The following is a 16925-nucleotide window of genomic DNA, read 5'->3' on the forward strand; positions in this document are numbered from 1 at the left end:
CCCTTCACTCTGGGCACACCCTAGTTTTTTGTTTTGTTTCTGTTTTTTTTAATAATAATTTTTTTTTCTTAAACCAGCTTGAGATGATTTCTAAACTTGCAATGAAGAATTCTAACTTTTCTTAGTTTTATGAGTTAGTATAGCTTATAATATGATAAGTGAATCTGTGATGATAGGTCCGTTTCCCCGTAGGTAAGTTAATTTTGCTCAGTCTTGAAGCAACAGTTTATCTCCTTATCTCTTCTCACAAGGTAGGGGAGGTGGTATGGATCAGCACTGCCGGTAGATGAATAATTTAAATGCAAGTCTACGTTGATAGTGAGCATGTATTATCCTGGAATATGACTGGCAGCATACCGTCTGCCTTTTCTTCTTCATATAGCCCGCAACCCCAAAGATGCTAGGAGAACAAATCTTGTACACAAAATCACTTGCTTTTCTTTATGTCCCTAAGATGTAAATCAGGAAGACAGAGTCTTTGCTTTTGTTACGAATCAAATAGGTAAGCTGGGAAGCCAGCAGGAGTCTCAGAAGCTGGCACGGAAAAGGGAATGAGTAAGAGTGAGGGACAGGTGGGGATAAATAACACAGTCGTAAGGTAAAAAGGACTAAAGTCAGATACACAGTTTTATGGTAGAGCAGGACCGTAGTCTCCCTCCTTCCTTCGAATCCCCTGCAGAGATAACCAAAAGGGTAATATGGCATCTGTATTAGTCTCCTACAGCTACCGTAACAAGGTACCACACCCAGGTGACTTACACCAGGAAAAACTTATTGTCTCATGGCTCTGGAAGCTAGAAGTCTGAAATCAGGGTCTTGGCAGGGCCGTTCTCCCTCTCAGACCTGTAGGGGAGGATCCTTCCATGCCTCTTCCAGAATCTGGTAGCCTCAGGTATTCTTTGGTTTGTGGCAGCATCACTCCAATCTCTGCCTTTGTCATCACATGGCATTTTTTCTGTGTGTCTTCATGTTGCCTTCCATCTGTGCAAGTTTTTTCTACTTTCCTTCTTTGTATAAGGACACCACTTATATTGGATTAAGGGCCCACCCTAATGCAGCATGATTTCATCTTAACTAATTATGTCTGCAACAATCCTATTTCCAAATAAGGTCACATTCTGCGATACTAAGGGTTAGAACTTCAACAAATCTTTTATGGGCAGGGAGAACAGTTCAAACCACAGCAGCATCCATAGGGGTTGGGCAAATCTGAGCTTGACTTGAGGCAATGTAAATGTCCAAGGGGCCTGATGCAGGTGGTCTCTTAAGGTAGATGATGAGCCTCAGAAATTTGGTGAGTTGACTGGGCGGCTTGTCAGAAGACAATTCTCATAAGGACCCAAGGATGAGAATTTATCCTAAGAGATCACCAAGCATGTGACTCTGGGGAAAAGTCTCGCTCAAAAAGGAAGAGGGGCAATTCTCAGGACAGCATCCAGTCAGTTTCTGAGAGGGCCTCCAGGTCCAGCAATTATTGGAGTGAAGCGATCCAGGAATGAAAAATGAAAATATTAAAAACACCATAACACGTATTGGAACCCATACCTGTAACTGCCAATAGTACCAAAGATGAGTTATTATGGTTACTATGATTCCATCTATACCCTCAGATTCATGAGACCTAGGAAAACCTATTTATATCAAAATCAGGCTGGTGGCAGCATGGGGATGGAGAGGGGGAGATGGCAAGAGGCCGTCTCGGTTGGATCCTGGTATCAAGGGTATCAACTTTGGCCCCAGGAGAATAAAGTGGGACCTGTGAGTAGGATTTCAATCAAGTGAGGTGGGGCTCAAGGCAAGCCTACAGTCCCAGCATGGGAACTGGGGTGTGATCAAGAAAGGAAGGCAGAAATCCTGTTGAATGGCTTGGGCATGTGTGCTTGGGGTTAAGAAAAGGCTGATACAAATGAGTGCTCATAATTAGACATTGGATTTATGCAAGTTTGACTACTAGAATTCCCTATTTGCTTCCCCGAAGGAGGAGGGATTATGTCCTTCATATCTTTATTCCCATCATATAAGGCGTGTTTTAAACCAAGGGCTCAATGAATATCTGTTGAATGAAGGAATACATGCAAGCACAACTTGCTCAGGATTGGCTCAGAAGTAGGGTGGGGCTGGGCCTTCCCTGGCCATCCAGGGGATAAGCTTCCACTGCAGGGGGCGTGGGTTTGATCCCTGGTGGGGGAACTAAGATCCCACAGGCTGCAGGGCACGGCCAAATGAAAAAAAAAAAAGAAGTAGGGCAGGGCTGAACCTACGTGATTAGACCCTACAGTTGAGAGATGTAGAGGGGCAGGCACTGACATGTTCAGTCTTAGAGTTTATGCTATCTATCCCTGGTGAGGAAGAAGAAAATGAGGCGGAGAGAAGAACAGAAGAAGCAGGAACGCACTGTCACTCCTGCTGAGTTGGTGCCTGCTAATTAAGTTGCATTATCCGGTTTGTAATATATCAATAGGTATTCCACATTCAAATGTAAAAATTTACTATCTTCTAACTGAAAGATGAATTTGAATTATCCTTGTCATTTTTCCTCTCTGTCGGTTCTATTGATTTCTTCCGTCTTGGAAATATATCAGAACCAATGCATAAGTACCATAAAGAAGGCTTATTCCTGTTAAAGCACTAGTGGTATTTCTGGGAGGGTTAACACGCCACTGATGCCTGGATCTCTGTTGTTTCAGTCCACAAGTCCACCAGGTCACTAGTGCTAAGGGCATAAAGTCAGAGACTTTGGAGGTAATATTAAAGAGATTTTCTAAGTCAAAGTAACTCCTAAAGAAGAAATTTCCGTTGACTTTACTGAAATCTTATCATCTAGCCTCCACTTGAACACGTCCAGTGATGGACAGGTCACCTGTTTGTCAGGCAATTGGCTTTATTATTGGACAACAGCCTGAGATTCTGACTTAGTAGTTCTGGGATGAGACCCAAGAATCTGTATTGTAACATCAGTGATGTGATAGCAAAGTATATCACTGTTTGACTATGTTTTGGAACCACTGCTTCAGATTAGTGGTTTTCAAAATTATTTTAGCCAAGTGATATATAGGTAGAAAACAAAATCTTACACAGAAGCAGGACCTTCAAGGGAGGGTAGTGAGCAAGAGGGCCATTAGGACGGAGTTTTGAATTCAAGGAATTTTCAAATATAGGCTATTTCCAGTGATAAGGGTGAGGTCTTATCATACATGTTAATTCTAAGTGTAGCCTATCAACCTCTACTAGCTAACTCTAAAGATTGGAAAATAGACCTATGAGTAAGGAATCTTCAAATTTGAAGGTGGTCCCGGCAACTCTGGGTTACTAGAAGACCTGCACGGAAGCAAAATAGAGAGAAACAATAAAGAGGACCTGGGGTGAAGCTGCACGTCCTGCCTGCTTGGGTTCCTTCCACAGCACCCCAAGGTGCACACAGTGACAAAGAACCCACAAGTGCTCATGGTTTGCAAACCGCTACCTGAGAATTATCCGTCTAGATAATTTGTCAATATCTCTCTTAAGCTGTTGCAGTCAAAATAGTTCATATGCCCAGGATCCTCCAGAGGAGTGCAGGCATAACCCGTTACAAGAAAGAAAAACCGTACAACCAGTTTGTCATGACCACACAGAACTCAAAGGACGTTCCAAAACATCGCTTTCTCCTGCAGATGTTTTCAGCCTTCACAGCCAACCCCGTGGGTCTCATGGAGTCCCCTTCTTTCTCCGGGGTCCCTCCTTCTTCACTCCATACCCAAAACTCCCTGGGTCCTCCCTCGAAGGAAGGCTGAATTCCCTACTTTCGGTCATAAGAGTACATTCAAGTGTTCCACATTCTTCAGAATGGAACGATCCCAACATCACTTTTGGACCATCTCTCATAGCATATTTTCAGAGTTACTATGATAAAAATATTGGCTTCTCAACTGCCTTACAAAAGACCTTCTTCCCATCAGAGTGAAGTGAGGAAAGGAATGAAGGAATGAGAGGATGACCTCCTCCACATGTATGGTCCAGATGGAGTCTGGCTGGACAATCAAGGGGAATTATCATCTTCCTTTTGGGGGACATTTATACAATATTTCATTGATTCTAAGACACACATTTCCCCCACATTTTAACACCTCTGAGGATAGCTTAGAATCAATGCTGTGTCAGTTTATTTGGTAGTGGTTTTTTTCTTAGTTGTATTATATATAAAATGATGCAACATTTACAATACATGGTGACTTAGATTCAGTGACATCCAATAATTTGAACTTGCTTTCCCTCTTTCTTTCTGAAAGTAGTTTATCCCAGTAACCTCAAATCAACGTCCCTGGGGCATGACCCTTCAACCGACTTTGAATTTGCTGTGAACAAATAACAACTTTTGTCAAAAGCTCTGATGAAAGGAAAGACAAAGCATTTCCAAGAGCTACCAATCTAGTGACCCTATTTTTTTAAAAAAAGCAGATCATTAACTCAATCGGCAACTTTTTATTGAGTACCTATTATGTATCAGCTATGGTTCCAAGTGTGGATATATATTTACAGCAAACAACACAGATAAGGTCTTTCTTCTTAAGCTTCCCCCCCGCCCCAGGGCATTGTTGTTCAATAGAAATGTAACAGAAGCCCACACAAAAAAATTTATTTATTTATTTTTTTTTTTTTTGCGGTGCGCGGTCCTCTCACTGCCGTGGCCTCTCCCGTTGCAGAGCACAGGCTCCAGACGCGCAGGCTCAGCGGCCATGGCTCACGGGCCCAGCCGCTCCGCGGCACGTGGGATCCTCCCAGACCGGGGCACGAACCCGCGTCCCCTGCATCGGCAGGCGGACTCTCAACCACTGCGCCACCAGGGAAGCCCAAAAAATTTATTTTTTGAGTAGCCACATTATAAAAAAAATAAAAGGAAACGGGTGGGATTAATTTTAACAGTATGTTGTATATAACTCAAGATATACAAATTAGTTTTTAATGAGGCATTTTATATCCTTTTTTTTCATACCAAGTCTTCAAAGTCCAGTGTGTATTTTCACCTAACTACACAATATCAGTGAGGACTTAGTACAGCCACATGTGGCTACTGCGTGGGACAGCACAGCTTTAGGGAACGGAGACAGAGAGTAAAGAGGTAAACTAATCCCATCATTTTAGATAAGGTCCTTTTAATAAAGTCTTCTATTGAGAAGGTAATACTGAGATGAGATCTAATAGATGAGAAGGACCGTGCTATGCTAAAATGAGATGGACGAGGGCTCCAGGTCCCAGGAGTAGTAAGATCAAAGTCCCTGCACTAGGAATGAATTTGGAGCATCCCAGGAACAGAATGAAGGTCAGAATGGCTGGAGCAGAGTAAGTGTGTGTACCTGTATGTTGTGGGGCAAGGGCCAAAGTGGAAGAGGTGGGAGCGTAAGGGACCAGGAAGGAGAGGCACACGGGAGCCAGATCATGGAGGGCCTCGTGGGCATTGTAAAGACTTTGGAAACGATGTGTTAGGCTCATATGCCTTGTTTCTATGTGAAATCACACTTGTTACTGGTGACTACTATGTTCACCTTTTAAGTATTCACATCCATTTGTTTAATAATCAACTCTGGACTTCTGCTGGAGGTTGAGGTCTAGATTTGCCATGTGAAGTCTTCCAAAGCCATCCCTTTTCCTTTGTTGAAAGTGGAGACATTATCTTTTGGCATATCTGCTATTTTCCATGATTTTTCAAAGGTCACTTGGAGCGATGCTGAGTCCACACCTGCAAGTTCCTCCAATATTCAAGGATATAAAACAAATCACCCTGCAGACATGAACACACGTTTAGTGAGTCAATTCTTTTTTTTTCTACTAGACTGTCACACATCTCCACTGATGTTTCTTTTTGTAGTATTCGTGCTGTTCTTTTCCGTTTGAAGAGGTCACTTGATGGTGAATAGCAACTGTACTGATTCTGCCTTCTACTGGTTGTTAAAATTGTACCGTTTTCCCTACCTTCTTTTTTTGCTCTGAACACACTAATTTTGGTTGGATTTTTCACATGAATTTTAGCTCATATCGTGTATTGTTTTCTAAACATTGATGTTTACATGACCATTTTGCCGTTTGTGTTTATAGCAATTGATGGTGGTAGTCACCTTCCTCCCAGTTCCCCAAACATCAGGACATTTTGACTCTTCAGTTTCCCTTGTGTCCAATATTTGGCCCCCAGTCCTTATGTTAGTTAGGACCCTCTGTTGAAAGTTGTGGAAATATGGCTCAGTTGATTTATGTCCAAAGGAAATGGACTAGCTCATATGATGGGGAAGTTCACTGATTTCTACCACAGTAGGATCTAAAGTCTCAAAAATGTTAACTGGACTCTGTCTTTTTGCTTTGTTTTTTCTATTTGTTTTCTTTCTTGGGAGGGTCTTTAGCCTCACCCCAGCAAAAAAAAAAAAATTTTTTTTTTAAAGAGTCTCTTTTCTGATAGCAACAGGAAAAATCAGTCCCTGGGGGATATGGTGTTCTCACTGGCCAAGTTTGGGGTATGTGCCCCACTCAAGCCTTATGGCTTGAACTGGTAAAGTTGGTTCCTCAAGGGAAGATCAATCAGAACTCTGTTTCAAGAAGAGAGAATGGATATTAGGTTAAGTGTAAAACAGCCAGTCTCCCTAGAGTCTTACACATCTCCCTCTATAACGTCGCTTGTATTTGTCCTCTTCTCCCCATTTCCTCTGCCTCTCCTTCAGCTGAGTTATGTTGGATTTTCTCCTGGACTGTTAAAAAGGGCTCTTAACAAATCTTCCACCTTCTGGTTTCATCAGGATGGCCATATCACACAATTCCACATGCACAAATTATATGAAGGTATGCAAACGCTGTGCAACACCCTGGACCAGACTCTTTTCCCAGCTCCACTCCCTCTGAAACGCCCAGAGGAATCTCCCAAAGTGTAGTTCTGAGTGTGCCAGAATCTGCAGAGACCACCAGACCAGGAGGGAGGTCAGAAAGTTCATCATTTAGAGGGACACAGAGATACCATATTTAGAAGGTAGGCACTGGAATTTGACAGAACAATGAGAAAGAATGGCTGCACTGTATAGGACCAACTGATGGAAGAAATACAAAGCGGGCTTCCCTGGTGGCGCAGCGGTTGAGAGTCTGCCTGCCAATGGGGGGGGGACATGGGTTCGTGCCCTGGTCTGGGAGGATCCCACGTGCCGCGGAGCGGCTGGGCCCGTGGGACGTGGCTGCTGGGCCTGCGCATCCGGAGCCTGTGGTCCGCGGCGGGGGAGGCCACAGCAGTGAGGGGCCCGCGTACCGCAAAAAAAAAAAAAAAGAAATACAAAGCAATACAAGAAATGTTCACTAACCACAAAGAGCTTTTGTAGTGTGGTAAACATGAGAACCAGGAAGGGCCATAGGAGGGGTCCTGTCCATATTTCATAGATAACTTGGGGCTGGAACGATGAGGGAGAGCATCACCATAGAGGTGGCATCTGAGCTGGCCCGTGGCAACAGGTAGGGTTTTACTGGCTAAGAGGAGGTGAGGAGGGCACATGCCTGGCAGAGTGAATGGCTCAAGCAAAGACACGGCAAGTTTGATAGGAGGTTAGAGAACGGGCCCTTGCCCAGATTGTCTGTGTCCTGGTAGCTGGAGACAGATTTGGAGACTAAGTTCAGGCTAAATTGTGGATGGTGTTGAATGTATTGAATTTGGGGGATGGTGGAGAGGTGTGATGTGCTAAAAAAGGATAAGCCAAAGGACAAGCAGACGCTTTTCTGGTGGTCTGTAGGGCCATTTATCTTTCTATGCTTTTAAGAGAGTGAGTGGGAGAGTGGCCCAAGCTCTTAAGATCCAGCATGGGGAGCCCATTTCCCACTCTGGTGTAGCCGGCACCCTCCTGCTCTCTGCATGAGGGGGTGAGCTTGTGCCTTAGCAAGCAGGACTCATGCTCCAGAACAGACTTCAGCACATGGGCCCCCAGGACCATCCTGATAGAATCCTTAATCCTGGCTCCACCTTTGCCTCCAGCCAGGCTGTGTTTATTTGGGATTCTCTGGTGTAACGGAGGCGGTCCCAGGCGGGCTATGCAAGGTCTGGGAGCAGCCATGGAGACAGTAGCAGAGAGATACAGCGCGGAGCCCTATTTGCATGCTCAGTGTGGCGGGATAACTCCCCAGCTGGCCTGAAAGGTCAGCCAGGGGATCTTGTTTGTGAAAATATAAAGGAGCATAAGCTGCTGGCTGCTTCTTTCTTCATTTTTTCTCTCCCTTTTACCCTGGCACTGGGAGTTGGGTTTTGCTTCTTGCCAGGATCTCTCCTTCCTTGTCAACTGACTGCCTCTCTTTCTTCCCTTCTCAGAAGGAGGGATGGGTTTCTTGGCTGGATTTCTAATAGCTTCAGAAAGGCCTTCCAGTCTCTGCTGACAGAGGCTGGCTTCAGTGTGGCTTGTGCGACACGACACGATATGCCAGGACTTGGCCCTAAAGTGTCTCAGGAAACACACTTCAGCAAGGCAGTCCTGCTGTCGGCTCAGGGGTCCCTGGAATGGGGAAGGAAGGGGTGGTGGAGTTAGAATGCATCTGTGTGAGGTGGGTGGTGTGGCCAGTTGGGTGGCTTCCCATTACCCATGATGGCAGGCCGTCAGGATGAGGTCACAGTTGCCTGCTCTCTGATCCAGATTAGTTCAGAAAGTGCTGGGCAACAAACAGATGCCCAGATGTCCTGTGGGGAAGATTCATTTCTGTAAGACTTCTTCCAACTCCCGGGCTGCCTTTCAACAATAGCCTGCTCCTGCCTTTTCTTATGTTCTATTGATGGTGGTGCGATTAGGAATAGACCTTACGAAACCAAAATGCAGGTACCTCTACCCCAGCCCATCAGAAGAACAGATAAGGATCTGTCAGTCTGAAATGTATCTGGACTTTGGTTGTAAGACGCTAGAGCAATCCCCCTGACCTGCATGAAGGAAGCCTACGACTGACCCTTCGTAAGAAGGAAGTACCCACTGCAGGTTAAGAGAGCAACTGTTAGATGGCCAACAGACACATGAAAAGATGCTCAACATTGCAAATTATTAAAGAAATGCAAATCGAAACCACAATGAGGTATCACTTCACACCAGTCAGAAGGGCCATCAACAAAAAGTCTGTAGATGACAAATGCCACAGAGGGTATGGAAAAAAGGGAACCCTCCTACACTGTTGGTGGGAACGTATATTGGTGCAGCCACTATGGAAAATAGTAGCCTTAAAAAAACTAAACATAGAGCTACCACATGATCCAGCAATCCCAGTCATGGGTATATATCTGAAAAAAAATGAAAACTCTAATTCGAAAAGATACACACACCCCAGTGTTCACAGCAGCACTATTTACCATAGCCGAAATGTGGAAGCAACCTAAACGTCCATCAACAGATGAATGGATAAAGAAGATGTGGTATATATACACAATGGAGTAATTCTCAGCCTTAAAAAAGAATGAAGTATTGCCATTTGCAGCAACATGGATGGACCTAGAGAATATTATGCTTAGTGAAATAAGTCAGAGAGAGACAAATACTATATGATATCACTGATATGTGGAATCTAAAAAATAAGACAAATGAATCTATATACAAAACAAAGCACACTCAGACATAGAAAACAAATTTAGGGTTACCAAAGGGGAGAGGAAGGGGAAGAGGGACAAATTAGGAGCATGGGATTAACCAATACAAAGTACTATACAGAAAATAGATAAGCAACAGGATTTACTGTACAGCACAGGGAACTATATTCGTTATCTTGTAATAACCTATAATGGAATATAATCTGCAAAAAAATAACTGAATCACTATGCTGTATACCTGAAATTAGTGCAAAGTTGTAAATAACTATACTTAAATAAAAATTTTTTTTTTTAAGAAGAAAGAGGATCTGTTAGCGTCTGGTAGACACAAACAAAAATCCTAGCTCGTCCACTTGCCTGTGAGGCTGGGCAAGTCACACTCACAGCACCAGCTTCCACATCTTTTAGGTAAGTGCTCACCTCACAGTGACGTTAGAAGGACTAATCAAGGTAATGCACATAAAGGGTTGAGCACAGCGCTGGGTGCTTAGTTAGCACTCGAGAAGTGGTAGATACAGTGATTATTAATGCAGCAGTTTCGCCTTTATTGTTTGGCACTGATTAACCAAAAGAGGAAGAATGGTCCTGAGGCGGGACTCTGCATACACACAGCTGTTGCTCCCACAAGCAGTCCAGGACGATAGCACTTACATGGGGGGCTAATTTAACACAGTATTAATTTTAAGATGCAGCTGGGTCATCCCCAGGCTCCAGTGCCTTTCTGCTCCTGGCTGGCACACTACCCTGGAGAGACAGTCTTCTCTGTGGCATCCAGATTGACCTCAGAAGGGTGTTTGTGACTCAGCGATCAAAGGGTTGTTAATTTTACACTCATATCATGTTAACACATGTTTTAAATGGTCTCATTAGTTTTCCTGCTGATGTCCAGCTTTGAAATTATTGCTTTGCCTGTAGTGCCCCCGTGGACGTGAGCTCTCGTTTTTAGGGGTAACACTCCCACACATCCATAGGTCTAGGACAGCTGCCATTTGGGCTTTCCCTGTGGTTCAACTGGTCCATGAGATTGGAGAAGCAGTAAGTCAGAAACCACTACTTTGATGTCTGGTTGGGATAAATGCAGGTAAGGGCAACTCATTCGCACAAATGCAGGGAGAGAGCTGAGCGTGTCGGTGAAAAGAATCAGATGCTACAATGGACCACAAGCTTGAGAGCAGTCAGCAATGCTACTCAGTTCAAGTGCCTGACACTGATTATGCTAAGTGTGTGTGTGTGTGTGTGTGTGTGTGTCCCTTATGCTCAGCCTGGTAACCACCCCACCACCCAAAGAAGAAACATTTGACAAAACAGGTTGTCAGTACATCTTCCAAAATTTCAAAGGAGGTGTTATTTTAAGGCCAGCCCTGGGGAATAACTCTACAACAACCCTTCTGGCAACGAGTGCCAGAATGTTACATTTTTTATTTAGTCTCTCTGCAAGCCTCAGAACCTTAACTTCTCAGAGATTCCTTTAAAATGAAAGTTAAAAATTACTCCCTAAAGCCTTGATTGTTGAAATATCTGGCTGTGTGTGGTACTGTGCTGAGCCCCTTTTAGAAAGAAAGAGAAAAAACACTGTGGCTGGGCGGCCTAAATAGTGTTCCTCTCCCCCTTTTTTGGGCTGGAGCGGTGACCAGCTCCTTCTGACAGGACGTGAGTGATAGGTGCTGAGAGCGCAGGACCATTTGTCAGAACCAGGCCTCCCGTCAGCAGTGCAGGAGATTGAAGGTCATGCTTCAACTTCACCACAGCTGTCATCCATGAAATGGAACCCTCAGCTAAGCATAATCCAGCCCACAGGCAGAACCTGTGTATGTCTCACCAGCAAACCCAATCACAGTAAACCTCAACTGCGGGCCCTTCAGGGGCAGCCCCCAGCTGCTGCTACTAAGCCAGCACGTGCAGGCACTTGGCAGAGGCAGTTGCCTGGACTGGGTATCGTTTTACCCTCACAGCAACTCCATGAGGTAGATGTTGTGATTCCCATTTTACAGATGAGGAAACCGAGAATTTGAGAGGTGAAGTGAGCTGTTAGGTCTACCCACTAAGTAACAGGATCAGGATTCAAGCCCAGATTCTCTCTGAAGCAACTCCAAATTATCTAAGGAGACCCAGGTAGGATCTGACCTGTGGAGAGGTGGATCTGGTGTCCATCCTGCAAACCCACTGTTCCTTAGGAAGCAGGGCCACCTGCAGATTTATTAACAACCATCTGATATATTCTGGCCTTTGATTTTTTCATATTTAAGCACTTAATCCAAAGGAGTCATTAATAACGTTTGAATGTGCTTTTAAAGGATAGTATGCCTTGGGACTCGCCTGGCGGTCCAGCGGTTAAGACTCTGCACTCCACTGCAGGAAGTTAGATCCCTGGTCGGGAAACTAAGATCCCCTCATGCCTCGTGGCGTGGCCAAAAAAAAAAAAAAAAAAGATAGTATGTCTTAAAAGACATCAATTTGTTTGATAGATCCTTATCACAGAAAATTTAGAAATATAGAAAAAAGAAAAATTATTACTCACTGGTAATCCCACCGTCATTAGCATTCTGGTATTTTTTCATTGTATGTGCATATAAATGCATGATAAAATACAAATTGGAATATAAATAAAATCTGTTGACTCCCATTTCCCTCTCAACCTTATATAATAAGTATTTCCCATAAATTAAATATTCTTTGAAAGTAATATTTTAAAAGCTTTGAACAGGTTTCTAGGACATAGTAAATGCTTAACAAATGATAGCTATTCCTATTTATTATATAATATCCCACTGAAAGGACTATAATTGATTTTACCTTTCTGATTTCGATGAAAATTTAGGTTATCAGTCCCCTCTCCATTATTGTAAACAATTGTACCAAGAACCTTCTGTACATAAAATTGTGTCTAAGTTTCTCACTAATTTCTTAGGATAGATTCTTGCTAAGGAATTTCTGGATCAAAGCTTAAGCCATTTTAAACGTGTTATTTCAAATGCATGTCACCAAATTGCTTTCCTAGAAGGAGTGTACCTGTTTAAATGCTCAGAGCGGTATAAGAGAGGGTTCATTTCCTCCTGCACTGAATTTGTGTGATGGCTTGACTTTGGAGAGCAGAGTTCTATTTAAAACACAGCCTGAAAGACCCATGCGCTTCTCACGCACGGAGAGAGTCAGCAAGCATGCAAGCTGGCCTTGAGATAATGTCAGCGAGATCTGGGGATTTCCTCTTCAGGAACACAGTTCTGAGCTACCATTGTTCTGCCCTAACCTGGCCCTTGTTATGTTTCCCTGAGAACGCGTGTGCTTCTCTTTATGTAATAGTCACCCCGCTGGTGATGACTCGTTTAGCATCGTTCCTCCCTACTGGACTGTAAACTCCACGAGATTAGCTCTCTTTCACCGCCAGCCCTGAGCCTGGTCCCCGATGCGCACTCAGTGAGTGTTTGTGAATGGGAGAACTGCAGCTGTACATCAACATGCCCTAAATTAAGAGTTTTGAGCTGAATCATCCTCTCGTGGCTGTCTGCATTTAAAAATGGAAAAAGTATTTCTTACATAGGATTAAACCAAACAGCAAGTTACAGAACATTGTGTACTTCATGATCCCAGTTTTGCAAGACAGAGAAAGAGGTAGGGAGAGAGACAAGAGATGGAGAGACCTTCAGAGGTGGGGAGACCCAGAGTGTTACCAAAAGTGGCGTCCAGCTGCTCGCCACTCTGGAGCCAATAAAATGCCCAAATGACACCCAAATGGCATACAATGCCCAAATGACACCCAAATGGCCAAGTCCCCAAATGACACTCAGTGCTCACAAACGGTCCTCAACGTCAGACACCCATCAGAACCAACTGGCAAAATGCCCAAATATCACTTCGTGCTCAAAAGAGAAGTTTGCCCGGGTGCACACCGGTGGACTTACACGGTCTTGGAGCTCGTCAGCTCATCCAGATGCATGTTTCCATTCCACCAAGGAAAAGCGTACGTTGGCAGCCAGCGCCGAGCAGAAGAGAAACAGGGAGGATTTCCCCCCAAAAAATGGTTTCAGCAGCTGCTAAGAGTGTCCCCCAAATCCACCTCTCGGGGCCAACTAGCCAGAACAGCGGGCTCATCGCCACCATCCCGGCGCGACGCCATGTCCAGAGGCTCTGCTCGGAAAATCCCAGGGAGCCAGGTGTCGCGAGAGCACAGCCCCACATTAGGCACCACAAAACTGTTACCAAAAGGGGAGGCCAGCTGCTTGCCGCTCAAAAAGCCAATAAAGAGGCAAGGTTGGTGGAAAGGAGGTTGGCTTTATTTACTTGTTTGTTTGCTTATTTATTTATTACATCTTTATTGGAGTGTAATTGCTTTACAATATTGTGTTAGTTTCTGCTGTATAACAAAGTGAATCAGCTATACATATACATACATCCCCATATCCCCTCCCTCTTGAGTCTCCCTCCCACCCTTCCTATCCCACCCCTCTAGGTGGTCACAAAGCACCCAGCTGATCTTCCTATGTTATGCAGCTGCTTCCCATTAGCTATTTATTTTACACTTGGTAGTGTATATATGTCAGTGCCACTCTCTCACTTCGTCCCAGCTTACCCTTCCCGCAGTGTCCTCAAGCCTGTTGTCTACGTCTGCGTCTTTATTCCTGCCCTGCCACTAGGTTCACCAGTAAGGAGGTTGGCTTTATTTCGGAGGCCGGCAACCAGTGCGGAGCGTGGACACCTGTCCAAAGGCCAACTCCCCCCAGGGATAATCAGTGGGCAAGAGATTTTATAGATGGAAGGAGGGGGCTACGTGCAGAAACAGCACAGGCAGCTCTGACAGTCATCTTGAGATTAGTCACGGGGTGGTCTGACCAGCATCACCTTGATTGTTTTAAGTTCCAGGATCGGTTTGTTCCCATTTCTTTGAGGCCAGTTCTTGGAATTGTGGCAGCTTATGTCATGGCTACAGTCTGCTCATCATGTAGTAACTTCTTCCACCTGATAGGGGTTTCAGTATCTATAAGACAGCTCACAGGATGTGGCTCAGAATATTATCTATAGCCCTTGAGGAGGAACCAAAGGTCCTTGACTTTGCTTAATGACTAAAGTATTATTATTTGGTCTCGTTTGACCGTCTTCCTTTGTTTCTGCGTTTTCTCACTTCTCTGATTAAACTTATTCTTTGGCTAAAGTTTTTCTGCAGACAAAAGCCCAGCTAAGGACATGGGGGCCAAGGACCATAAGGTCCTGCTCTGTTTCAAGAGACAGACAAACCCTGAAATATTAATCGTGGTCATTGCAGGCTGGTGATAAGGTTTTCTTTTTTGTGTTTGTGTTTTCCAAAATGTTTATAATGTCCATGAATAGGAAATATTTTTTATTAAAATTATTATCAGAACTCAGATACTTTGAAACCTGTGTGGTATTATGGTGAACTGGCAAATTTCACCTTATTTACAGAGTCCCTTTCATCAGCTGGAACCACCTTATTTATGTGCCCTCTTCTCTTCCCAGGGCTGTAATTTTTATTTTAACTTGAAGACCTGGGGTGGAGAGGAGAAAGAAAAACTTACAAAGCTCCTAGCAATCTAGAGGCTGATTTTCTCCAAGCCAGCAAATCTCTTCAGGGAGGCGAGGAAAGATCTTACTGAATGAAGAGGTGATCTAAGGTCAGCATTAAATAGATGTGTTGCTTTTCCCAGAGTTGGCTGAAAATATCAAGTGACTTCCTCTACCGAGAAGTTACAGTTTGATGATTAACAGAATTTCCTCACAGCTTTACAGGCTTCAATTTTTATTCCCCCAAGTGCTGTCCTTATTGCCTTCTCTCCTCTTCAGGGACCAGCTCTTAGAGATCCCAGTCCCCAGGGAGGAATGGCAGAGTCGCAGTTTCCAAGGCGAGATTGGGTACTAAGGGGAAGCATGGGAGGGGAGGTGGGGGGAGGGAAAAACCACAGTCTCTGACCCTGAGGGGCTTATAATTTATCTGATATGTCTTATAGTGCTTGAAAATTTCCCTCCTCCCAACGTCACTCCCACCAACCACCAGTGATTGTAGGATCCCATGGCTATAAATACATAGTCCCTAGAAATACATACTCCCTGAATTTTCTGAAATCATATAAAGGAAAATGTATAACTCTTTTCATCAGACACGAGTTAGAACATGTGTTTCTCTTTTTGTCTTAATTTCCAGGCTTTGTGAACTAAACTCATTGCTTCAGTGCAGTGACTCTCTAATCCCCAATTCTTTTGCATACTACTCCTGCTGCTGGTGTATAATGTCTTATTTGCTTGGTCCATCTTTATGTGGACTTGTATTAGGTCACCTCATAAATTATTCTAATCCACTTTAGATGCCCTTTTGTACTAAAGTGTGATATATATACTCATCCATTCATTTATTTATTCCATGGGTTGGGTAAAGGGTAAGCTGCTGTAACAAAAAGTGACGACCCCTTCTTTCTTATATACACACTCCCAATGTGAGCAGCCCAGGCTGGCAGGTGAGCGGGAGGCTCTGCCCCATGAGTTCTTTTGAAGAGCCAGGTTCCCAAGTCTCGTTGACCTGCCATGTAGTGGGGTGATGTCTTGCGTGATCAAGGGTGAGCCATAATCACGTCTGTATTTCGGCTTGTGGGAAATTGAGAGACAAGAACTTCAGGGCAAACTGCTTATCATTTTAAAAAAATTAATAACTTTCTTTTTAGAGTTATTTTAGGTTCACAGCAAAATTGATCAGAGTACAGAAAGCTCCCATGTCCCCCCTGTCTCCACACATGCACATACTTCCCACTATCAACATCCCGCACCAGATTAAATACATTTGTTACAATCTATGTACCTACATGGACATGTCATTATCAACCAAAGACCATAGTTTAAGTTAGGGTTCACTCACATTGTTGTACATTCTATGGGTTTGGACAAATGTGTAATGACTTATATCCCCCACTGTAGAACCAAACAGAACAGTTGCACTGACCTAACCATCATCTGTGCTCCACCTATTCATTCCTTCCCCCACCCTCTGGCAACCACTGATCTTCTGTCTCCATAGTTTTGCTTTCCTTTCCCAGGACATCAAATAGTTCAAATCTACAGTATGTAGCCTTTCAAATTTTTCAGTATTCAGCCTTTTCAGATTGGCTTTTTTCACTTAATAATATGCATTTAGGCTTCCTCCATGTTTTTTCTTGGTTTTTTAGCATTGAGTAATATTCCATTGTCTGATACATCACAGTTATTCCTCTCAACTACTGAAGGACACGGTCACTGATTTCAGGTTTAGGCAATTATTAATGAAGCTGCTATAAACATTAGTGTCCAGGTTTCTGTCTGGACATAGGTTTTTCTATTTTGTTGATGTTCAAAAAAAAAAAAATAGCTCTCAGGGCTTCCCTGGTGGCGCAGTGGT

Source organism: Phocoena sinus, chromosome 8 (genome assembly GCF_008692025.1).
Source record: "Phocoena sinus isolate mPhoSin1 chromosome 8, mPhoSin1.pri, whole genome shotgun sequence".
Taxonomy (NCBI): domain Eukaryota; kingdom Metazoa; phylum Chordata; class Mammalia; order Artiodactyla; family Phocoenidae; genus Phocoena; species Phocoena sinus.